The sequence below is a fragment of the Moschus berezovskii genome, chromosome 2 (genome assembly GCF_049115385.1).
Source record: "Moschus berezovskii isolate FMDL1 chromosome 2, NW_MosBer_1.0, whole genome shotgun sequence".
NCBI lineage: Eukaryota > Metazoa > Chordata > Mammalia > Artiodactyla > Moschidae > Moschus > Moschus berezovskii.
In genome coordinates, this window is record NC_142461.1 from 115,104,237 (window position 1) to 115,127,997 (window position 23,761).

At 40.7% G+C, this 23,761-nt stretch overlaps 1 long non-coding RNA gene across 1 annotated transcript in view; it reads right to left on the bottom strand.

The window, feature by feature from the left end:
• Positions 1-23,761, bottom strand: part of LOC129537656 (uncharacterized) — a 105,474-nt gene that overhangs the window by 40,067 nt on the left and 41,646 nt on the right. The gene's annotated exons all lie outside the window — the stretch shown is intronic.

Consider the following 23,761-nt stretch of genomic DNA (forward strand, 5'->3'; position numbering starts at 1 on the left):
ATTCCATGAAAAAGCTCTTATCATAATGTCAACCTTCTTTATTCTATTGGAAATAATGATAATAAAAGAAATTTCCCCTAGCCCCAAAGAAAGCACAACCTATCATTTTTATATATACTTCCTCTGGCAAATATAGAGTCGGATAACTGTTTCATCAGGAATATTGAAATTCTTTATTTATGCTTGCTGCTGCTGTTTAGTCGCTTCAGTTGAGTCCAACCCTGTGTGACCCTATGGACAGTAGCCCGCCAGGCTCCGCTGTCCACGGAATTCTCCAGGCAAGAATACTGGAGTGGGTTGCCATGTCCTTCTCCAGGGGCTCTTTCCAACCCAGGGATAGAACCTGGGTCTCCCGCATTACAGGCAGAATCTTTACCACTGAGCCACCAGGGAAGACCTTATATGTGCTTAGGTGTACAATATTACTGCATTGTTCAATATATAAACCTATTATGTATCTGAGTATTTCTATTATACCCACTTCTGTAGCAACAGGGTAGATTTACAAACTGTACATATACTTCATAGTAATGTTAAATTGTACAAAAGTTATTACATTTCTAATCATCTACAGAAGCTGTACTATAATATATCCCCAACCATATATTTTTAAAATTTTAAAAAAAATGCAGCTCCTATCGTTTCCTCCTAGTCAACTGTTAAATTCTCGAAATTTTTACAAGTCAGTTATTACCTACTGAGTGGCATGAAATTAGCCATGGTGGGAGGATTTCTCCCACTGAGATCAGCAAACACTACCAATCAGGCTGTCTTCCCCCTAGAGAGGTATTTATCAGCACAACACTGATTACATGCAATAAACATTTGGAAGATGTAGCACTCTACACAGCACAAAATAAGATGAAAATGAAGTTAAATATTTTTAATTGTTTACTGAGCTCTTAAGATGTGTCTATGTCTCTTTTAGGTACTATATAATGTGCTACTAGAAGAAGACAGATTGGTACCTATGCTAAAAGACAGAAGAGCTTAGAAAATGTCCAGAAGACCACGTACGGAAAGCATTTGTCACAACAGTGGTTAGTGTGACCATCTGTCTCTATCAGACTCTTATTTATCTTTAAGTACCTAGATTTTGCACAATACATGGCAGAATGGATGTTTATTGGCTGTATGATTGACTAGCTGTGTTTGATCATGCAATAATAAAGTAAAATGTATAATTGGTTATATATCACATCAAAAAGTGATTTTTTAAAGGATTCATCTGACTGGTTGATTGAATCAGGCTACTGTGGATAAACTAGGCCAAAATACTCATTATTATCTTTTCTTTTTCTCTAAGCATGTACCTTTAATAATGAAACAAATAATACCTAATTTTAAAATACTAAATAAAGTAGTGTGGCTGGAGGAAGCACAAGCTGGAATCAAGACTGCCAGCAGAAATATCAGTAACCTCAGATATGCAGATGACACCACCCTTATGGCAGAAAGTGAAGAAGAATTAAAGAACCTCTTGATGAAAGTGAAAGAGGAGAGTGAAAAAATTGGCTTAAAGCTCAACATTCAGAAAACTAAGATCATGGCATCCAGTCCCATCACTTCATGGCAAATAGATGGGGAAACAGTGGAAACAGTGGCTGACTTTATTTTTGGGGGCTCCATAATCACTGCAGATGGTGACTGCAGCCATGAAATGAAAAGACGCTTACTCCTTGGAAGGAAAGTTATGACCAACCTAGACAGCGTATTAAAAAACAGAGACATTACTTTGCCAACAAAGGTCCATCTAGTCAAGGCTATGGTTTTTCCAGTAGTCATGTATGGATGTGAGAGTTGGACTATAAAGAAAGCTGAGTGCCAAAGAATGGATGCTTTTGAACTGTGGTGTTGGAGAAGACTCCTGAGAGTCCCTTGGACTTCACGGAGATCCAACTAGTCCATCCTAAAGGAGATCAGTCCTGGGTGTTCATTGGAAGGACTGATGTTGAAGCTGAAACTCCAATACTTTGGCCACCTGATGCGAAGACCCTGATGCTGGGAAAGATTGAGGGCAGGAGGAGAAGGGGACGACAGAGGATGAGATGGTTGGATGGCATCACCGACTTGATGGACATGGGTTTGAGTGAACTCCGGGAGTTGGTGATGGACAGGGAGGCCTGGCATGCTGCGGTTCATGGGGTCGCAAAGAGTCAGACACGACTGAGCGACTGAAATGAACTGAACTGAACTGAATCACACGAGTACTGCTTCAACTGGATTATTATAATTTATTGTGGGGTTTGCCATGGATAGATAATGTACACAATTGATAAATTAAAACACAACAGGAAAGAACACTTCTTATATATGTCTATTGGACAGTGATTCTCACTGTACAAATACAGCTTAAATTACAGGACAACTTTTCCCACATACTCCATGCTTTTGTTTTTTGGCACTGTTTCTACTGTGAGGACGCTGGAAATCAAAAGAAAAGGAAGTGGTGCTCTGTGTTGGAATATCTCTATCACTTTCCCCCTCTAATTTGACAGCTTTAAAGGTGCACAGAGTCACATGTTTGGAATAATTTGGATGATTCCCGAGAAGAAGACAGTAGTGGATGTGGGAATCTTTAGGTAAACACATCCCAGATGAAAAGCTCATCAACTTGGAGTAGCTTCTTCAGGCAGTATTTAGACCAGAGAGTTGAATTGTGATGGCCTGTCTGTGATTTTTACCAACTATAGTATGATATATTTACTGTGCTTCTCACATTTTAATGCCTAAGAATCCCCTGAAGACCTCATTAAAACGCTGATGCCTAGGTCCCACCCCAGAGGGTCTGCTTCCTTAAGTCTGAGGCCCAAGAATCTGCATTTCTAACATGCTCCCAGGTAATGCTGATGCTGCCAGTCTCAGATCTGACTTGGAGAAACACAGTTAGAGGCCAATAAAACATAATATTCCCATAATCTATGGAATAGAAGAGTGATTTCTGTGCTCGGGTTGCCATCTAGCAGGAATATCAAGGAGTGAGGACATTGTGATGCTGTGAGAAAGTTCCGCTCATTGTAGAGTCTGGTAACCATCCTGGGCCACCAGGGAAAGTAGTGGAAACGGGGGCTGGGGGTGAGGGGAGGGGTTCCATGGGCTCGAGAGATGCCAGTACTGTTTAGCAGTGCTTTAATAGATTAACAGGAGTGATTAGTGACTAATGGGTATCAATGCACCCATCTCAGTAAAATTGCTTTCTCTTATATTGCTTATTTCTGAAAGCAATTGTGACATTCTTAATCATGGCTCTTTCAAGTAGGCCAATGTCTCCCTTGAAATCTTACTTGCACTATTCATTTGCCTCAGGGACACTCCTGACTCTGGCTCTAAACTGATGCCCCTGCTTGATGTGGTTGGCCCTGGTGGGAGCAGATACTTAGCTTCAGACCCAGAGACACCTTGGCCCTTTTTCTTGATGTCTGCCCAGCCTGCCTTTGCCCAGACACCCTCTTCAGTTCTTCTTTATTTCATACCCTGCAGTTGTGGGGTCTTTGCCCTACTTCCTTAAACCCTTCCAAGCCAGGGTTTCAGCCTCACACTCACCCACGTGGAATGGGAGATAGAACAGGACTCTAGCAGTGATGTTAATAGACTTGATAATGGCATATGCATGCCTGCGTACTCAGTCGCTTCAGTCATATCCGACTCTTTGCAACCCTATGGACTATAGCCTGCCAAGCTCCTCTGTCCTTGGAATTCTCCAGTTAAGAACACTGGAGTGGATTCCCATGCCCTTCTCCAGGGGATCTCCCCAACCCAGGGATCGAATCCAGGTCTCCTGGGTCTTCTGTATTGCAGGCAGATTCTTTGAAGAAAGACAAAAACTCGATTCAAACTGACCTTGGGGAAACAGCTGCAGAGATGATGACTGTGCTCCTACAAGATGAGCAACGACAAGGGCAGGAATGGAAGCTGATGTGGCATCAGGAACGCTTCACCATTTTGATCAGCAGCTATGACTGGGCCTTAATGGCGTTCAGTTTGACGCAGCTATGCTATTGCAGGTTCAACCCTCTTCCAATAGCCCTCCAGGTGGTAAAGTGTTGGGGTCAGTCAATTGTTACATTTTCAAGGATTCTTCAGTTTGGTTGTTCAACACAGCCACTATTCAAACTTTAATTATATACAATCTTATATAAATTATATAAAATTCTTATATTATATGCAAGTTATACTATATTGTAATATATTAGATATAAATATCTAATACATATCTGCAGTTAAATGAATTATATTGAAAACCAAGGTAATAAATAAAGTCAATCCCTTCCTAATTACCTTACACATTTGATTACCGCTCTTGAGGTTATTAAGTACCTGCATGGAGAAAATACCATAGTACAGTGCATGCTGCACATCTCTGCCCAGTACCACATGTAGTGACATCACATTGGCAACGTGAAATTGGCCATGGTTGGAGTATCTACACCATGGAAATCAGGAAATTCTACGAATCAGGATTTGACTTGGTTTTTTTTTGATCGTCTAGACTTATGAACATGTCAGAGAAAATGATAATATAGCAGATTAACAGTGTATCCTGTCTATATCCATTACAATGTGAATGGCACAAAAAATTAAGAAAATATTCTTCCTCTTATTTGATTCTGCAAAGAAGTCAATCACATCACTGGTGAATGAGTGAAGTTCCAAAGTATGTTTCCATTGTCTGTCTTTTGTCTTACTCATTGTGCTGTGCTTACTTAGTCGCTCAGTCGTGTCAGATTCTTTGCAACCCCATGGACAGTAGCCCACCAGGCTCCTCTGTCTAATGGGATTCTCCAGGCAAGAATACTGGAGAGGGTTGCCATGCCTAACCCAGGGATCAAACCCAGGGACCGAACCCAGATCTCCCACATTGCAGGAGGATTCTTTACCATCTGAGACATCAAGGAAGCCCTTCTTACTCATTAAAGTGAAAGAAAACATCAACTAACATTCATGGTAGAACTATTCTCAGAGCTATAGTATTAAACATTTGCCAATACACCCCCATTAGGAGGCCACAACTCACTCTAAAAGATCAATGTTAATCAACCAGTGCCACCTTCTATGGATAGGGGGGAGCTTTTGTTCACTGTAGAAAATCTTAAAAATGTATAGATAAGCAGCAGATACACATTGAATGTGTACCCAGGTCAGGCACTGTGCCAGGGGTTGAGGCTATAAGGATGAACGTGAGACACAGTTCTACCCACATGGAGTTTCCAGTTTATCAGGGGAGCTGTTTTAAAAGCTTACTAGTATGCATTCATTTCCTCTAGAAACTTCTCCTAGGAAGAACAAAAGGCATTTTACTGAGCTATAAAGAAGTACTTTGTAGAGTTATATTTTTGTTTTATTATTTTTCTTTTTTGTTTCTTTTTCTTTTTAGTGGGGGTATTGTATTTTTCATTTCAACAAATTTGGAATAAACTTAATAATTAACTGTTGAAGACTGATAAAATAAACTATGATAATTTGTACAATGGCTTTATATGAAATCATTACAATTGAGATTTTAAAAGAATACTTTATGACAGTGGGACGATGCTCTCCAAGTGCTATTTTCCACACACATCTGTAAAAGATTGTGAAACAGCATTCACTTATAACTCTACTCAATATATATTTTATATATATATAACATATATATATATATCTCAGCATTATTTCTGGGTGGAGAAATTATACAGTTTCTGTAAATCAGAATAAAATAATTGACATGAACATGCTTATAATATGCCACAAAGTATCACAGTTTTATAGTTTGATAAATTTTTTGTTTTATTATTAACATGAGTCTTTTTTTTCTTTAAGAGCAAAGCACAATGAACTAAAACAACACCCATGCCATATAGAATTATTCCTCTAAGAGAAAGCCACTTACTATGGTTCTGGGAAAGAAGAATGGACTACATACTACTAATACTCATTTTATTCATGCTTTAGCTTGGTTTTATATTCATAGAAATAAATGTAATATCTTGCTAGTTACACATAATATGATGCTAGTTACACTTGCTTAAATGGTTTGTAACTGTAATAGTGTTTTGCTATTTAAGTCATGGGGAAGAAGCTATTCATATTGAAGTTATAAACCAAGAATTTCTCCTGGTATAGAAGTAGCGATTTAAAATTTCTTTCTTCTGCTGGCAACACAAATGACACAAGCCTGACTGGTTGCCAACCAATGAAACTGTCTTTACCAAGGTTGGTTAACATCTAGTTGCAGCCTGCAGAGCAAACATCCAATGAGACCATAATTTCCAACAAGGTGAGAATCATATGAGAGGTTAAAATAATTATTAAAGCAACATTTAGAAAACAGTAATACCTAAACTTCCATCTCCAGCTAAGCAGCCAGAGTTGGCCACTTGAGCTCAAAATCAAATTGTGAAGGGTGTATACAGTTTATTTAGTTGGAGAAAATAATAATCACAGAGCTGAATCACGAGGTTTATGACTAACAGATAATTACTGTTTTGTTGTTCTAGGAAGTAGAGAAAAGAAAAGTGGCACATCTGGGAAGTAATAAAGATATGACCTTGACGATTTCTTTGGGTCTCTTACACTTTGTTTTATTGCCAAAAAGTGAAGAGACCATCAGCTCAGAGTGTTGGAATTTTCCTAATTGCCTTAGCAGCAGCTGGCTTGCAGTGATTACTGATGCTTTAGAGACGACCAAATGTTGAGATTTCAGTCAGGCTTGCCATGATTCATCTTTGGGAAAGAAATTCAATAGGACTTTGAAATTCCAGAAAGCAGAAGTGGGGAAAACTCTTCCTGGAACTTTCCTCAAATTCTCCAGAGTCAGTTCTTTAGAACAGGTTCCTGATTCCTGACTAGAAGTGAGATGCTTTACCTGAAGTTTATTATTTAGACTTTCTCAGGAGCAGCTACATAGGCCTTTGCAGTGGTCAAAACATGGTCTTACTGGATAGCACAATGCATTAGGAAACATGACTCCTATGGTCAATTCCCAGTTTCATGACGGGTTAACTGTGCTGTCATTGGTTGCCGTTAATATTTTATTGAAAATCTCTATAGGATTCATTAAACCTTACTTACTGAGGGCTTAAAAGCCCAATACCAGGAGCTGTATTAGTATCTGTTGGTCTGTAGATTTTAGCGTAGGTGCTAAGTGAAGATCACTACAGAGTATAGAATTACTTTACGAATTAGCTTATATTTACCAAGAATACTTTATTAGATGTTATTCACGGATGTCCCTGGTGGTCCAGTGGTTAAGAATATGCCTGCCAATGCAGGAAACACAGGTTCGATCCCTAGTCTGGGAAGATTCCACATGCCACAGGGCAACCAAGCCCATTCACCACAACTACTGAACTGAGCCCTAGCGTCTGTGTTCCACAATAGGAGAATCCACCACAGTAAGAAGCCTGTGCAACAGAGTAGCCCCTGCTTGCTGCAACTAGAGAAAGCCTGAGTGCAGGAAGAAAGACCCAGCACAGCCAAAAATAAATAAATAAAATTTTAAAAGATGTTATTCACAGGAAACTAAAGTAAATGCAAAAATGTATATAATAACGTTTTCTACTTTCTGGATTTGCCACTTTGATGTCTGAGGCCTTGCTGACCCTGGAAGGATTGCTCCTCCTAGGGTTAGCTAACTCCTAGAGATAGCAAATAATTCACCTTTCAAATGTAAAGCATCCAATCCAGCCTGTACCCCAGCCTTCATTGGGCTCATAATTCCAGGCCACTAGTTCCCTGCCCTAATCACTCCAGGACCTGGTACCTGACAACAAGGTACAGCCCCTATGCCCCAGTGCCTGCTAACATTATTCAAATTTGCCAGTACTAATCCTGTTTACCCTCTCTCTCCCATTCCTCCCCACAGAAACCAGAGTAAATACTCTTGCCCACATTTTCCCCTCGTTCCCTCTGTCTCCTGACCAACCCTGGAACTTCCCTAGCAGCCTTGCATGATGAGCTGTACCTCTGTTTCTAGGGCTGCTGCTGCTGCTGCTAAGTCGCTTCAGTCGTGTCCGACTCTGTGCGACACCATAGACGGCAGCCCACCAGGCTTCCCCGTCCCCGGGATTCTCCAGGCAAGAACACTGGGCCATGTGGGTATAAAAAGTCTTCCTTCCTGACAGTCATTTCTGTGTCTGCATCTCTTACCACACCCAATGAAAACAAATCCTGGGTACCCTTTTATAACAATGGGCTACTCAGAAATGAAGAAATCAAGCATAAACATCTAGACAGTCCAAAGATCATAGATTTCATTAGAAAAAGAACTACACCCTACCTCAAAGTTTATCGAATTAATCCTTCATTCAAAAATAATGACTGAGCACTTCCTATGTGTAAGGAATTCTGCTAGGGAATATAAACCCACATTGGGATAACAGAAGGAAAAGAGATTAAGCATAATACACCCCAAGCATTGTTCTATTTAACTTAGGTGTGACATTTTCTTTGAGGTTTCCTATTTGGAGCCCTCTCTAAGGACCTCCTGCAACCTTCTTTCTGCTCCCCTGCCTTCTGTCTTCCCAAATTAGCACTGCCTGGTTTACCTCCCTCCGTCTGGAGCAGGTGTATGTCACACCATGATGCACCTGCTCCCACAACTGGCATGCTCATGCCATGCACCCCTCACTGGTAGCATCACATGTCACCTAACGCCTGGATAAGCAAACTTTGAGGTTCACATGCACGCATGAGTGCTCAGGTGCTTCAGTCATGTCTGACTCTTTGTGACCTCACGGACTATAGCCCACCAGACTTCTCTGTCCATGGGATTTTCCAGGCAAGAATACAGGAGTGGGTTGCCATTTCCTACTCCAGGGGATCTTCCTGACCCAGGGTTCAAACTCTTGTCTCCTGCATTGCAGGCGGATTCTTTACTGTTGAACCACTGGGGAAGTTCCTTGTAGTTCACCTAGTGAACTATGAATAAATAAGTGAATGGCAAACTTGGCTAGTGGCTTGTTTTATGGGCATTTAAACCTTGCTTATTTATAAATTATAGGTGAGATTATTATCAGAAGGAAGTACAAAATGAAGAAAGGTTCAGAGACTATGAAAGAAAGGTATCTATGGGAACATTTACCATCTTCTCTGCATTCTTCGATGATGAAAACCTTGAATCTCATTACATATAACTGATGTACAAGGAATAGCAATATGCAACAAAATAGTGGAGCCCTAGACAAGCTGAGCTGTGAAAATGACCATCTCCACAGCACAAAGGAGGAAATGCCTTAGTAAATCAAGGTATTGGTCAACACATGTATCTCTGAACAGAGACTTGACAAATAGGGACTTAATCAAGAAAGACTTACATATCTTACATAAGCAGAAAGCTGCGAGTAAGCAATTCAGGGTTGATGCAGGCCCTCAAATACTCCAGCTCCTATTTTTCTCTTCTGTCATCCTTAGCTTTTGACTTTTATCCTGTGGTCACAAGATTGCTACTCCCCTTTCAGGTATCATATCTAAATTCCTGAAAGAAAAAAAGGAAAAGAGTAGAAGGTACTTCCAGCTGAATCTGACCATTTTTACAAGGTTGAGACTTTCCTGCAAACCCTACCCAGTAAATGTCTCCTTATAGCTCTTTGAATAAACCATGTCACCTTACCACAGGATTCTGAAAATCAAAAAATTTTAAATGTGTGTATTTACTTCCTCCACTGCAAACTGAGCTTTTGTTAGCAAGGAAGAATGAAAGATGGAAACTAGTGTTTGCCGAAGTTAATAAAAATTGAGTGAATGGACCTCCAGGTAGGTTCAGACAATGACAGCAGTGTATATATCTACTTTTTTCCTCATGGATTCTCCCGAAACAATACAAATAGCAAAAGAAAAAAGTGAATTTATACTCAAATCACATCTTCAGCACAACCAGAAGACAGAGACTGTCCTAACTTCAAAATAACTGTGGATAAAAAGAGAAAGATAAAAACGCAGAGCACAATTTCTCACCCTCCCACCACAACCTTGCCCTGTCCTGAGGCTCTCAAGCAAGTGAAAGCAGAACCAGAAATGCAGGGAAGCAACATAGAGGAGGTAGTGGGAACCCTAAACTGGATTTTAATCTACAACCAGAAACACCACGTCTACCCTCAGTCTGAAAATACTAACAAAGTGTCCAGGCACAAGCATGGACTTCAGGGAAGGAACTTTTGAAGTATAAGTGATTTCAAGGGACAAGTGGGAATGAAAGGGGCAATTATTGAAACTCATAGCTCTGGAGCAGTAAAAAAGTACAAAAAAAAAGAAGGGTAAAAATACCCTTTGGCAATTGGGTAGAGAGAGGAAAAGAAGAAAAGGGGGAAAAAAGAAAAAGGAGAAACTTTAGGTTCCTGCAAGAGAAAAGAGAAAGATAAGAGGACTCAGAGCCCTCCATGAAAACACCCCTAAACCTAACAAAGTACCTTGACTTTGCTATGCTAACATGAGATGATGCCATTGAGCCAAGAATCTTGAAAACACTCCAATATCATAGAAATGAACACACGGAAAGTGAAACCCACATACAGCAAAAACAAGGAAATGGAATTTCATGCATATCAAACTGAGGAAAATTGTCCTCTGATAAAACAACCCATGAATACAAAGAAAACTATAAATGAAAGAAAATATAAAAAAACTGTAAGTTCACACATCAAGCAGAATTAAAGATTCTCATATAAGCATTTGAAGATATGAACAACTATCTTAAATCAGAAATGTTGTTCAGTAGCCAAGTTGTGTCTGACTCTTTAGGACCCTGTGGACTGCAGCACTCTAGTCCTCCCTGTCCATCACCAACTCCCAGAGTTTACTCAAACTCATATCCATTGAGTCGGGGATGCCATCCAGCCATCTCATCCTCTGTTGTCCCCTTCTCTTCCCGCCTTCTTTCCCAGCATCAGGGTCTTTTCAAATGAGTCAGTTCTTTGCATCAGGTGGCTTTGGCCTACCAATGAATATGCAGGACTCATTTCCTTTAGGATGGATTGGTTGGATCTCCTAGCTGTCGAAGGGACTCTCAAGAGTCTTCTCCAGCACCACAGTTCAAAGGCATCAATTCTTCGGTGCTCAGCTTTCTTCACAGTCCAACTCTCACATCCATACATGACCACTGGAAAAACCATAGCCTTGACTAGACGGACCTTTGTGGACAAAGTAATGTCTCTGCTTTTTAATATGCTGTCTAGTTTGGTCATAACTTTTCTTCCAAGGAACAAGCATCTTTTAATTTCATGGCTACATTCACCATCTGCAGTGACTTTGAAGCCCCCCAAAATAAAGTCTGTCATTGTTTCTACTGTTTCCCCATCTATTTGCCATGAAGTGATGGGACCAGATGCCATGATCTTAGTTTTCTGAATGTTGAGCTTTAAGCCAACTTTTTCACTCTCCTCTTTCTCTTTCATCAATAGGCTCTTTAGTTCTTCTTTGCTTTCTGCCAGAAGGGTGGTGTCATCTGCATATCTGAGGTTATTGATATTTCTCCTGGAAATCTTGATTCCAGCTTGTGCTTCATCCAGTCCAGCATTTCTCATGATGTACCCTGCATATAAGTTAAATAAGCAGGGTGACAATATACAGTCTTGATGTACTCCCTTCCCGATTTGGAACCAGTCTGTTGTTCCATGTCCTTCTAACTGTTGCTTCTTACCTGCATCCTCTGTTGCTGTCTTACAAAAACTAAATTTAATAAGCTAAATTTCTGTATGTAAATATTGATGCTAAACAACATTTTTTTCATTCAACTGAAACCACAAGTCTAGTATATTTTCTTTAATGTTTTAAACATATTTTTTAAAAAGAGAGAAAGAAACAATATTATACTGATTGCAACACTGATCAGTATACTTTTAAAAAAAGTGCATATACAGTATATTTGGATTTTTAAGTTGTCTTTATTTCTGTTCTTATTATTTTTCAGATTTACTTCTCTAAGGTTATGGCAGGGATTGATAGCCCTTCATTCAGGGCTTGAAGTGTATGTGCCAAGGTGACTTACCTGAGTCCATCATACAATTGTATACTCTTTGTGTAGCTGAACTTTATCCTTTGCCTTAGGCGTACACATTGCTGAAATGATTGCATCTTATATGTTTTTAATTTTTTGTGTGACCTAATCTTTCCTTCCAAAAGTAATGAAACATAGTACAGGTAATAAAAACATACTTTTCTACCCTGTTTTGGGTATCATTTTTTTAAAATATAGCTTTATATGTCTTCTTTCCAACTGTTGTTCTAAGTATCTTTTTTTAAAAAAATCATACAATGTAGGAGAAATCTATTTTGCAACAATTTGAATCATCCTAATCTTCGCCAACCAGTCCATTCTAAAGGAGATCAATCCTGGGTGTTCATTGGAAGGACCGATGCTAAAGCTGAAACTCCAATACTTTGGCCACCTCATGCGACGAGTTGACTCACTGGAAAAGAGTCTGATGCTGGGAGGGATTGGGGGTGAGAGGAGACGGGGACGACAGAGAATGAGATGGCTGGATGGCATCCCCGACTCGATGGACATGAGTTTGAGTGAACTCCGGGAGTTGGTGATGGACAGGGAGGCCTGGCGTGCTGTGATTCATGGGGTCGCAAAGAGTAGGACACGACTGAGCGACTGAACTGAACTGAACTGAACTGAATCTTCGTCAATTAAATCTAAAACTTTTGGACAAATTTGTTTTCTTTTTCACTAATCATTATAATATTGAAAAATTTTTTCCAACTTTAGATAGCAATACATAAATAATTTTAAATTATAAATATTTGATATTTGATCACTGACTTTAGCAGACAGTAGATAGATAATTGCAATTATAGTTTCTGCTCTTTAGGAATTTTCAAATCAAAATAGCGAAAGAAGATTGGATTACACTCCTAAGACAAGACCTTTTGAGTTTTTTCAAACTCAATAATTTTAGACCTCAGAGGTTAATAATATTTCCTCCATCTGTTCTAGGGGGTCATTATAAATATTTATAACTGAAATTAGTGGCTGTAAAAAGGCTTTTTTAGACTAGGGTCCACATTATTATATTTGATATAAAAGCTATCCTTGATATAGTACCTACTGATGATGTAATCAGACCAGTAAATCTGGACACAAATGAATAGCAAGGGGTAATTACACCTCTCCATGTCTGTGTGTCTATGATAAAAACAACAGCAGAAGAGAAAGGAAAGAATCAATGTTTCTGTCTTAGAAGAAAATTCTGAGAGCAGGAGTGGGCAAATTTTTTCTGTAAAAGGCCAGAAAAGAAATGTTTTAGGCTTTAAAAAAGAAAAAGAGAGAAAAGGAAAATTCCATTGTCATCCTCAGGAGATCCCCAGAAAGTTAAAAAGAAAGTGAGGACAAATAACAGTTATTTGTAAAAAGTTATGCTGATTGCAGCCATGAAATTAAAAGACGCTTCCTTGGAAGGAAAGTTATGACCAACCTAGATAGTATATTAAAAAGCAGAGACATTACTTTGCCAACAAAGGTCCGTCTAGTCAAGGCTATGGTTTTTCCCATGGTCATGTATGGATGTGAGAGTTGGACTGTGAAGAAAGCTGAGCGCCAAAGAATTGATGCTTTTGAACTGTGGTGCTGGAGAAGACTCTTGAGAGTCCTTTGGACTGCAAGGAGATCCAACCAGTCCATTCTAAAGGAGATCAGTCCTGGGTGTTCATTGGAAGGACTGATGCCAAAGCTGAAACTCCAATACTTTGGCCACCTCATGTGACGAGCTGACTCACTGGAAAAGAGTCTGATGCTGGGAGGGATTGGGGGGCAGGAGGAGATGGGGACGACAGAGAATGAGATGGATGGATGGCGTCACCGACTTGATGGACATGAGTTTGAGTGAACTCCAGGAGTTGGTGATGGACAGGGAGGCCTGGCGTGCTGTGACTGATGGGGTCGCAAAGAGTCGGACACAACTGAGCAACTGAACTGAACTGAAATATATTTAAGAGGTAGAGATAAATGTAAACTTGAAGAAAGATGGATTCTCAAGAATTTTTATTCCTTGAATGAACAAATTAATTGGACAGAGTAGCGGAAAGTCAGGAGCATTTTTTTTTTCTTTTACTCTTTCTGTGGAAAACCCTGGGACTAAGATAAGTACAATGAATTGGTTGAGGCTGGAGTATTGATAAAGAGAGTTTACCTGATTCTGAAAGAGATGGAAATTATTCTGTAGAGAGGAAGACAAATGTGGATCTTTTCTAAAACTATTGATTTTACATTATTTATCTCTGAATCAGCTGAGACTTTCATTTCATACATTTCCCTGCCTTTTCAAGATGTTTAAAGTTTAAAACTAGCACCATTACATCAGAACAAAACCTCTTGCTAAGTTACCTTATGTGTTCAAGTTGTATTCTTAATCATAAATCACCAAATAACTTCTCTAGATGACATACCTTCTTTCCTCCACTCCTTACAAACTAAATTTATTTTAGGTTTAAATGTTTGTTCTCTTCACAAATATAAATTTCAAGCATATTTCTATAATGCCACAACTATTAAGGCTTTGCAGTCTTAGATCATAACCCAGAAGGCTGCTTAAATCTCCTGATATTTTGCTTTTGTTGGCAAAGTAATAAACGGTTTTCATTTTTGGAGACCATATAGCATTTATATTTCCTCAGGCAGGAAGAAAAAATTCAGAGATTTTATTAGTTGTGGTACCAATATGCTATGCTTCTTTCTTTCTATGCATTCTTCCTTTGTTTGCTGAAACCCATGACTCAGTGGTAAAGAATCCAGTGAGAGACTCAGGAGACATGGATTCCATCTCTGGGTCCGGAAGATCCCCTGGAGAAGGAACTGGCAACCCACTCTAGTGGTTTTCCTGGGAAAGCCCATGGACAGAGGAGCTTGGTGGACTACAGTCCAGTGGGTAGCAAAAGAGCCGGACATGACTTATCAACTAAACAACAACAATTCTGTCTTTACATTTCAATTGCTTGACTGGGTTTTGAATTCTATGGAAAAACTATCTTTTTAGAATTTGAAGAGAAGTCTCAGGATAACAGCCGTGCAAAATATCCAGAGCAAATGAGCCTGGAATGGAACAGAAGGACAGAGGGCTCTAGGAGCAATGTTGCTATGGGGAAAGTCATCTGAAGAGTCTGAACATTTGGAAAAACTGTTGCTTATGCATTTCATAGCTCTGTTAAAGCACCTGGGGAAAAAACTAAGGTACCCCCAAATTAATTTTAAAGAGGCAATTATTTCAGAGAAAACAAAAAGTTGTATAAGATAGATAACAATGTCACAGTGAAGTACTTGGCTTAGCAATGCATAGTCAAAACAGGGTAAATATTGATTTTGAATTTAACCCTAAATTATATAACTGAGAAGAATGAATATTTTTTAAGTAGAGGACTCAGTTACCATAAGTCTAAAGATCCGGCATTTTGGCAACAAATCGTAACGATTCACTGTAAATATGGCAGTTAGATAATTTATCAATAGAGATGCTTTTGAGTGAAGAAAGCCACTGGTAATAATTATGCCAGGACAACAGATGTCAACTGTAACCTATGAGGAAACTGAGGATGTGGTCACCCTTACAGGCGTATTATTTTAGATGTAGAGGTAAATGCCAGATGAGACAGCTAATCAAGTTAAAAGTGGCTGTCTCTTGGGAGTAGATTGGTGGTGAGGAGAGAGTAGGAGAGGCGATTTCCCACTTTTATTAAGTTTTTAGTATTATTTAAAACAATGATTATGCATAATATTGACAAATTTAAATATTAAATTGTAGAGCAGATTACTTTTGCTCTAAATGATAGGAATTCAAATGTATTTTTATATGAATTAATATGTTCCTTACTGTCAGCAAGAAGCCATATCCAAGTTCTCCTGTAACACTTATTACCTATACTATTTATTTAATAGTGTAGCTTCCCCCACCCACCACTACCCAAGAAAGACATGATTGGATAGTAGATAATAGATTCTGCTGCTGCTGCTGCTGCTAAGTTGCTTCAGTTGTGTCCGACTCTGTGCGACCCCATAGATGGCAGCCCACTAGGCTCCCCCGTCCCTGGGATTCTCCAGGCAAGAACACTGGAGTGGGTTGCCGTTTCCTTCTCCGATGCATGAAAGTGAAAAGTGAAAGTGAAGTTGCTCAGTCGTGTCTGACTCTTAGTGACCCCATGGACTGCGGCCTACCAGGCTCCTCAGTCCATGGGATTTTCTAGGCAAGAGTACCAGAGTGGCTTGCCATTGCCTTCTCCGATAATAGATTCTACTTGTCTCTAAAATAAGGCCTCGGGCACAAAGTAGGTGTTTAGTAAATACTTGTTAGTGAATAAAAGCAAGATTCTGTAATATTTTGAAAGGCAAGAGCCTTCTAGAAACCAGGTTCATTAGATGATATTTCCAAGTACAGGTGTATTGGCTAACAGGTGTAATTCCAGGCTTATCCTGAGTGTCTGGGATTCATCAGAAGGCAATCTGGAGGAGAGAGACCTTTTAATAAAACAGAACTCTACAGCACAGAATATACAGTTTTGACACTCTTGCAGAGATCCCCTTAAGACAATAGTATCTAAAATGTTAGTTAATAATAATATTATTATTAATTAATAATAATTAACAAATAATTAAACTTTCAGAAATCATAGGCTGTATTGTGTGCCTTTATGGATGAAAGTTTTATGGTTTGCTTGTTGTTTTTTCAACTGAAGAATTGATTCCTGTTAGTTTGTAACTTGCCAAAATTTTCATACCCCAAGAGTCTTTTCTTTCTTGTCATTTAAATGACAAAATGAAATCTTGGAGAAAGCGGAGACCAAAAGCATTTTCAAAACCTAATGTACGATATCTACCAAGAGGGCTTGGATCAGTGACGACCACTAGAGGGTGAACAGCAGAGTGTTTGCAGTAGAAATATAACAAACAGGTTGTGAAACTGCAGCTCATTATTTCTCAACATATGAAATTATTATGGAAAAAATGGGCAGGAGGCAAAAAGAAGCCACAAAGAGGGCAGTAACACAGATGCGTGTATTGGAAGCCAAATCTCATCTGATCTTAATTTTTAATTTTTTAAAATTAATTTTTATTGAAGTATAGTTTCTTTACAATACAGTGTTGGTGTCTATTGTACAGCAAAGTGAATCAGCTATACGCATATATCCCCCTTTCTTTGAATTTCCTTCCCATTTAGTTTACCACAGAGCAATGGGTAGAGTTCCCTGAGTTATACAGTAGGTTCTCATTAGTTATTTATTTTATACATAGTATCAATAGTATATATATGTTGATCCCAATCTCTCAATTTGTCCCATTCAGCCCCCAATCTTCTTAATTTTTTAAAAGCAAAGTTCTCTGCCAGACACAAAAGTTACCAAGAAACATTCTCCTTAATCTGAAAACATTTTTTCCCCTCAGTGCTTAAGGGGACATTTACATCAGGTCCCTTCTTCCTGGTGGAGTCTTCCTTGATGCCGGATGTCTACCCCAACATACAAAACTCTGGCCAGGTGCCTCTCGCATAGCTCCCCCAGCCACAGCCTTTATCACTCGTATGTAATTGTCTGTTTACTTGTCAGCATCTTTCACTAAACTGCAGGCTCCGAGAAAAGGACCGTTGTATTTTGTTCATCGTTGAATGCCCTAGGCAGTGCTTGGCACATACTGGATGCTCAATCAATATTTGCTGAATAAATTTAATTATGCTAGTCTTTTTTACTTTATATCTGCAGGAGCCACTGTCTGTGGAAACAACGTGGACTCGCTGAAGTCTTGACTCAGACAGTAAATCTGTGAATTTGGCAACAGTCCAAACTCTCCAGCCAGAGCGAACAAGACAGCCGGTATTATGACAGCCTGCAGGCATTTCTCCTGGCTTAGGACGGCTTAAGGTAGGTCTCAGGAGCAACTGCAGAGGGCTCAGGGCCACTTGGACAACGAAGAAACCTTGGATTAACCTCAGGCGTTGACATTTCTCTTCCTTTTGATGACTGTTAGCTCACTGCCTAAACCATGAGCAACTCAGAGAAATATAAATTACGGCAAGAAACTGCACTAGATTCTTCTCCTGGCCACAGGCTTAGTGAGTGTGGCTTATTTCTGAGCTGATATATGGTCCCTGGATATTGTGAGCTCTGCTGTTCCAGACTGTAATAACCATAAGAGTTTTTCCTTCTCTTTGGTAAGAGTTCTATAGCAGTCATTTAAATTAGCTACCATACTTAATTTATTGCGGGAGGAGGTGGGGACCACAGGGGAAAGGAACAATAGCCTTGAGTATTACGTAGCGTGCCCCGTTCCAGTGAAAATGACACTTCTGCTGCTGTGCACCAGCAGACATTTATATTATGGGGTTTTACTTTATTAATTAGATTTGATTTTGTGTTGTTGTAATGGGAATAGAATTGGAGGTTGCTTTTCCTGATTCCCTTTGTGGGACTTGGCACACATTTAGGGGGTAGCAGTTCCTACCTCCCTAACCATGGGATGGAGTCTGAATCAGTACTTACTAACACTAGGCCTTCCTCTCAGCTTCTGGCATTTATTCAACAAATGTGAAGCACTTGTGGTGGGTGGGGCCAGGCATTCTTCCAAGAATTGGGAAAGTAACAGTAAGTAAAAGAGATTGTAGTTTAGTTGAGCAAAAAGACAGTGAACATTAAATAAGGAAATTACATAAACTATTTGCAGGCGGTAAGTGGTAGGAAAGAAAGTGATCAAGGTAAAGGGTAAGGATGTAAGAAGGCAGGCTGTGGAGTCACAGTTTTAATGGGGGAGTCAGTGTCGGCCTTATTGAAAGATGGCTCTGAGGAAAGTCTTGAAGGTGGTCAAACAGTGAGTCCCCAAGGCATCTGGATGAAGAGACTCCAGCCACATGGAGGCTCTGAGGTGGGTGCACGGCTGGCACATTTGGGTAACAGCAAGGCCACTGTGGTCCAAATGGAGAGAGTGAGGGAGAAAGAAAAAGATGAGATGGAGAAGCAATGGGACTGAGATGGTGCAGAGGCACTGTCAGAACTTTTACTGTGGGAGAAATGGGGACCTCCCTAGAGACATCAAGCAGAGGACTTATTTTTGTTTGAAAGTCTGGCTGCTGTGGTGAGAACGAGCTCTTGGGAATATCACAGAGATGACCGGCAGCTGATCCAAACCCATTCTCCTTCTGCCACAGTATAGACTTGTCACTGGATGCAGCTGGTCCCTTGCCCGGGGACCAGATTTGTGACCCCTCTTAACCTGTAGTATATGCCTAGGAGACAGTAGGGCAGCCTGAGGACAGAATGGCTGGCTGGCGGGAGCTGCTTTCAACACCTGGACCCAGCACTTGACTGTTACAGAAGAAAGAAAGAAACTTGTTCTTTAAGCCAGCAGTCCCCAACATTTCTGGCACCAGGGACGAGGGCTTGGGGGATAGTTTTGGGATGATTCAAGCACATTATATTTCTCGTGCACTTTATTTCTATTGTTATTATATCAGTTCCACCTCAGATCATCAGACATTAGATTCCAGAGGTTGGGGACCTCTGCTTTAAGTCACTGAGTTTGGTGGGGTGGGGGTGGAATATATTTGTTATGGCAAACTAGCTTATTCTAACTAAGACGAAGTGTTAGTTGCTCAGTTGTGTCTGACTCTTTGTGACCCTATTAACTATAATCCCCAGGCTCCTCTGTCCATGGAAGTCTCCAGGCAAGAATACTGGAGTGGGTTGCCATTCCATTCTCCAGGAGATCTTCCCAACCCAGGGATCAAACCTGGGTCTCCTGCATTGCAGGCAGATTCTTTACTGTCTGAGCCACTAAGGAAGCCCCAACTAAGACAAAGGTTAAGGATAAAAACAGGAAGATCTATTAGGCAGCTACCACACTAGTCCAGCTAAGAGATTGTGATGGCCTGGAACAATGTGGTAGGAGTGAAGGTAACACGAAATGAAATCCTATTTTTGAAGGTAGAGCCCAGAGAATTTTATGACAGCTTGGCTGTGCGGTATAAGAGAAAAGGGGGAAGCAAGTCTAACTTCATGGATTTGAGGCTGATTCACTGTAAGGTTAGAAGACAGCAGATGGACTCAATTTTAAGGGGTAAATTGGAGTGGAGTTACACATGTCTAAATCTGAGATGTTTATTGGCCTCTCAGTGAAGATGTTGAATAGAAATGTGGATATATCAGTTTGAGGCTCCAGGAAGGTGTCTGGCCAGGGATATTAATTTGGATCATCAGTGTAGAGATTGTACTTAAATCATGGAATTGGATGAGATCAGGGAATAGAGCTGCAGAGGAGGTCAAAGGACTGAGCCCTGCGGCACTTTATCTGTAAGGTGAAGTTTGAGAGGTGGGAAGAAACCAGCAAGTGTGACTGAGTAGAAGCAACCAGTGAGAAAGAAAGAGACGGGGAGTACGGTGTGCTGGAGACACTGACCTGCCACGTGTGGAAGGGCAGAGCTCCATGCTAAAGATCAGGGCCCAGAAAATGGATCCTTGCCTCTTAGGAGCAGGAGCAAGACAAGTTAACCAGTGAGGTTATTATGAGAGCGACTCTGGGAGGCCCATCAGAGGCCAGGAAAGTGCTCACGGGGCACAGAGTACGCTGGAGGCAGCCGTGGTAGGTTGCGAAACATTCGGATTCTATTCCTTGAAATGGAGGAGGGAGATAAAAATATTTGTTTGAGCAACAATGATAAGCAATTAATCCTATGTTTTAAGAGAGGACTGAGGGCAGGGAGAAGAGTGTATTCTGGGGAAAAGATGAAAATTTTGTAGGTATTTCTGAGGCCAGTAAACTAAGCTGAAGATGAACCCATCACTTCAAGTGGCCTTGGGATTGACACCCCAGTGATAGTAATCAAACTGGAATTAAGGGGTTCACTGTGAATGCCACCTTCCCCTTCAGACCCAGTCCTTCACCTGTGCCCTTGATCTCAGCAAGTGGTATTATTATGTACTCACTGGCTCATGCCAGATCCTGGTAGTTATTTTTAATACCTCCCTCTCCCTCACCGCAGGTCCAATCACTCACCAATTGCTGAAGATTCTGGCTTCCTAAATGTCTCTCAGCTTCATCTACTCTCCTCCATTGACTGCCACCTCTTCTCTCACCTGAACCACTCCAAAAGCCTCCTCTTCAAAACGGTCCTGAGGGTTTCCTCTGTTCGCAGAGCCCATTAGAGGCAGAGGGGGGCTCTGAAAACTGGAAACCTTTTCACTTCACTTCCCTGCGTCCCCCCTCCTGGGTTAAAATCCTGAGGCTGACCTTCAGGACTCTACGTGGACTAATTTCAGCCAGCTGTGCCCAAAGAAACATTCGCTAAGTGAATGAATGCACAATGCCTTGCTGTCAATAAGTTGCTTAAATGTTCTGTCTCAATTTCCTTGTCTGTAAAATGAGAATAATAATATTCCCCTTACTGCAACGATGCTAATTTAAACAATAAGATACCACATGAATCACACGTAAGTGTTTAGCATTGCAGGATACCTTTGATTATCATGAATGAGCCAAACCAGCACTTAGTACAGAACCTAATGTGACACCCAGCACATATTTGTTGGATAAGTCAGCGCTGTAGGGTTGTAATTATCCTGGGTGATTTTTATTTCTATACAAGTACCTATAAAGCTCCACACCCTTCATTTGATGCTGAACAGACAGCTGTATGTGGTTGCCTGCAGTGTCTTACTGTTGCTCAGAAAATCTTCATTGTCTCCAGTGACTATGAAATCAAGTTCAAATTCCTACCCTAGGTATTCACATTTCCAGTATGTAAATCTATGCTCCTGAGAAATTTGTCTCACACAAAAAAGTATTGGTTTTTTATACGATTTCAAGAGTTGTTAAGTGCTAGATGTTGAAATTTAACTATGGAAGCCTTGTATGGTGCAGAATACCCAAATGCTGTTGCATTTAAAGAAGCAGGGTCCAAATTGGCCAAAATATCCTTCAAAAGGGATTTTGTTCTTTACACAAGTCTCTCAAAAGGTGTTGACAGGAATCTTGACCTTGGAAACACATCCCATCACCTATGGCAGCCACATAGGCACTCTGCTCAGATCTCCCTTTAACAGAGAGGGCTTCCCTGGTGGCTCAGATGGTAAAGCGTCTGCCTACAGTGCGGGAGACCTGGGTGACCTGGGTTCGATGCCTGGGTTGGGAAGATCCCCTGGAGAATGAAATGGCAACCCACTCCAGTACTCTTGCCTGGAAAATTCCATGGACTGAGGAGCCTGGTAGGCTACAGTCCATGGGGTTGCAAAGAGTCGGACCAACTGAGCAACTTCACGTTCACTTTCCCTTTTCCCTTTAAGAGAACCTGTGTCAGGGAGCAGAGCTGACTTACAGCCCTCAGCTGAAATAGCTTTGGAGTCTACACAGCGTTCTTGCTGAGGCCATGCAGACAATGAATGACCAGGTCAGTGCCCTGAGGGTGAAGGCTCTTCCTCCCAATTTTTCCTTTCTCAGGTGTCAGACCCACATCACCATCGTGGTCTGAAGACTCTCTGCCTCCTCTGCTCTCTCCTCCTTTGTCCTTCACCAGCACTTCCCCCAACAAATCTTTGGCATATGAAAGATGATGCTGTGAAAGTGCGGCACTCAATATGCCAGCAAATTTGGAAAACTCAGCAGTGGCCACAGGACTGGAAAAGGTCCGTTTTCATTCCAATCCCTAAGAAAGGCAATGCCAAAGGATGCTCAAACTACCACACAATTGCACTCATCTCACACACTAGTAAAGTCATGCTCAAAATTCTCCAAGCCAGGCTTCAGCAATACACAAACCATGAACTTTCAGATGTTCAAGCTGGTTTTAGAAAAGGCAGAGGAACCAGAGATCAAATTGCCAACATCCACTGGATCATCGAAAAAGCAAGGGCGTTCCAGAAAAACATCTATTTCTGCTTTATTGACTATGCCAAAGCCTTTGACTGTGTGGATCACAATAAACTGTGGAAAATTCTTAAAGAGATGGGAATACCAGACCACCTGACCTGCCTCTTGAGAAACCTGTATGTAGGTCAGGAAGCAACAGTTAGAACTGGACATGGAACAACAAATAGGAAAAGGAGTGCGTCAAGGTTTGTATATTGTCACCCGGCTTATTTAACTTCTATGCAGAGTACATCATGAGGAACGTTGGTCTGGAAGAAGCACAAGCTGGAATCAAGATTGCCAGGAGAAATATCAATAACCTCAGATATGCAGATGACACCACCCTTATGGCAGAAATTGAAGAGGAACTAAAAAGCCTCTTGATTAAAGTGAAAGAGGAGAGTAAAAAAGTTGGCTTGAAACTCAACATTCAGAAAACAAAGATCATGGCATCTGGTCCCATCACTTCATGGGAAATAGATGGGGAAACAGTGGAAACAGTGTCAGACTTTATTTTTTTGGGCTCCAAAATCACTGCAGATGGTGATTGCAGCCATGAAATTAAAAGACGCTTACTCCTTGGAAGGAAAGTTATGACCAACCTAGATAGCATCTTAAAAAGCAGAGACATTACTTTGCCAACAAAGGTCATCTAGTCAAGGCTATGGTTTTTCCAGTGGTCATGTATGGATGTGAGAGTTGGACTGTGAAGAAAGCTGAGCACTGAAGAATTGATGCTTTTGAACTGTGGTGCTGGAGAAGACTCTTGAGAGTCCCTTGGACTGCAAGGAGATCCAACCAGTCCATTCTAAAGGAGATTAGTCCTGGGTGTTCATTGGAAGGACGGATGCTAAAGCTGAAACTGCAATACTGTGGCCACCTCATGAGAAGAGTTTACCCACTGGAAAAGACTATGATGCTGGGAAGGATTGGGGGCGGGAGGAGAAGGGGACGACAGAGAATGAGATG